This window comes from Myotis brandtii, unplaced genomic scaffold, assembly GCF_000412655.1.
Source record: "Myotis brandtii unplaced genomic scaffold, ASM41265v1 scaffold139, whole genome shotgun sequence".
In the NCBI taxonomy this organism is placed as follows: domain Eukaryota; kingdom Metazoa; phylum Chordata; class Mammalia; order Chiroptera; family Vespertilionidae; genus Myotis; species Myotis brandtii.
Window position 1 is genome coordinate 1,538,428 of NW_005354965.1, and position 2,230 is coordinate 1,540,657.

Sequence of the window (2,230 nt, forward strand, 5' to 3'; positions counted from 1 at the left end):
TGCCTCCCCCCCCCTTCCCACTTCCCTCGCTCTTGCCCTGGGGCCGGCTTCCTGCCTGACTCCTGCACACAGAGGGCAGGGAGGCAGCTGAGCGCCACGGAGCAGCGAGGGAACAAGGGCAGCGTTTCCTCTTTGCATGCGAAGCTCCTGGCTTCCTCTGGTTTCGCTGAAGTTCATGCTGGTTTATCTCAGGGGTGGTAAGCGGACCCCCTACACGTGTCTTATCTTCATGACCTGGTACCCCGGTGCCCTCGGAGGGCGTGAGGTCGGAGGATGCGGCTGGAGCCACCGGGGAGGGACAATTGAGGTCGCCATCCACCCGGGGAAGGTCACCGTCTGTCTGCCCAGGAGCTGGCGGGCGCGCACAGAGCCCTGCCCCCTGGGACCCGAGGGCTGAGCAGTGGGCATGCGCAGGTGCTGGTTTCAGTTGGGTGTGGAGACCGTGGGCATGTTTTGGAGCTGCCGACGGCGTGAGGAGGGAAGACCTCTCTCTACTCCAAACCGTTTCTTCTGGTTGGCTGGGCCTTTTTTTTTCCCTCTTAATATTTTTTTAATTAATTTTAGAGAGGAAGGGAGAGGGAGAGACCCGTCTGCCTTTTGGGCGAGGCTGCACAGACGCAATGTGTCCCTCACCCATAGGCACCTGCGCCCTGGCTCCCTGCTCCTCTCCCCCCCCGCCCCTCTTTGCATGCGAAGCTCCTGGCTTCCTCTGGTTTCGCTGAAGTTCATGCTGGTTTATCTCAGGGGTGGTAAGCGGACCCCCTACACGTGTCTTATCTTCATGACCTGGTACCCCGGTGCCCTCGGAGGGCGTGAGGTCGGAGGATGCGGCTGGAGGCACGGGGGAGGGACGATTGAGGTCACCGTCCACCCGGGCAGATCGCTGTCCACCGGGCAGGTCGCCGTCTGTCTGCCCAGGAGCTGGCGGGCGCGCACAGAGCCCTGCCCCCTGGGACCCGAGGGCTGAGCAGTGGGCATGCGCAGGCACTGGTTTCAGTTGGGTGTGGAGAACGGGGGCATGTTTTGGAGCTGCCGGCGGCGTGAGGAGGGAAGACCTCTCTCTACTCCAAACCATTTCTTCTGGTTGGCTGGGCCTTGTTTTTCTCTCTCAATATTTTTTTATTGATTTCAGAGAGGAAGGGAGAGGGAGAGAAAAATAGAAACATCAATGATGAGAGAGAATCATTGACCAGCTGCCTCCTGCACCCAGCTGGGGATCAAGCCCGCAACCCGGGCATGTGCCCTGACTGGGAATCGAACCCGGGACCCTTCAGTCCTCAGGCTGATGCTCTATCCACTGAGCCGAACTGGCTAGGGTTGGTTGGGCCTTCTTGATTCATAAGAAGAAAATTTGGATGGGTAGCTATTTTAGGAATTCCCATTGAAAACAGCAAGTAAGTGTTTAGGGTTTTCCTTCCTTTCTATCCTTTCTTATTTTATTTATTTTATTTTATGATTTTCTGCTCCTCTTTGGGGTTGGAATGAGCTTTGAAAGGGACAGCTGTGCCCAGAGGTGGCAGGGTCGTCAGACTCGGTAGGGGGTCTGCCCACTTCTCCGTGGCCTCCGCCCAGAATGAGGCCCAGAGCACAGACAAGCCGGGTGACCTTGGGCAGCGTCAGCTGGGGTCCCCGGTCCCCGAGAGGAACTCGGTCCAGCAGCACCTCCTCCCTGTGCCCCCGGGAGCTGAAATGCCTGCGGGCTTCTCACTCAGCTGCCCCAGCTCCACCCCAGCGTGTTGTGTGGTACCCTCCCTCGTGTGTAAGTAGAGGAACGTTCTAGCCCGGCCGGTGTGACCCAGTGGTTGAGCATCGACCTATGAACCAGGAGGTCACGGTTGGATTCCTGGTCAGGGCACAGGCCAGGGTTGCGGGCTCGATCCCCATTGGGGGATGTGCAGGAGGCAACCGAACCATGATTCTCTCTCATCACTGATGTTTCCACCTCTCTCTTCCTCTCTGAAATCAATAAAAATATTTTTTAAAAAAATTAAATAGAGGGAAGTTCTAGAACACCCGCTTCCTCCCCATGCACGTGCCAGGCCCAGGCCCACCCAGGTGCAGAACCCGATCTCCCAGGAGCCAGAACCTGTCCCTGGTAGTCACGGCAACATCCCACCGGAGGCAGGGGGCACCCAGCCGCCCCGTCTTGGGAGCGTTGAGCCCCGATGCCAACACGTGGACAGTCTCAGCTCTGGGTTCCATCCCTTCACAGGCATCAGGGGGTCCCCAT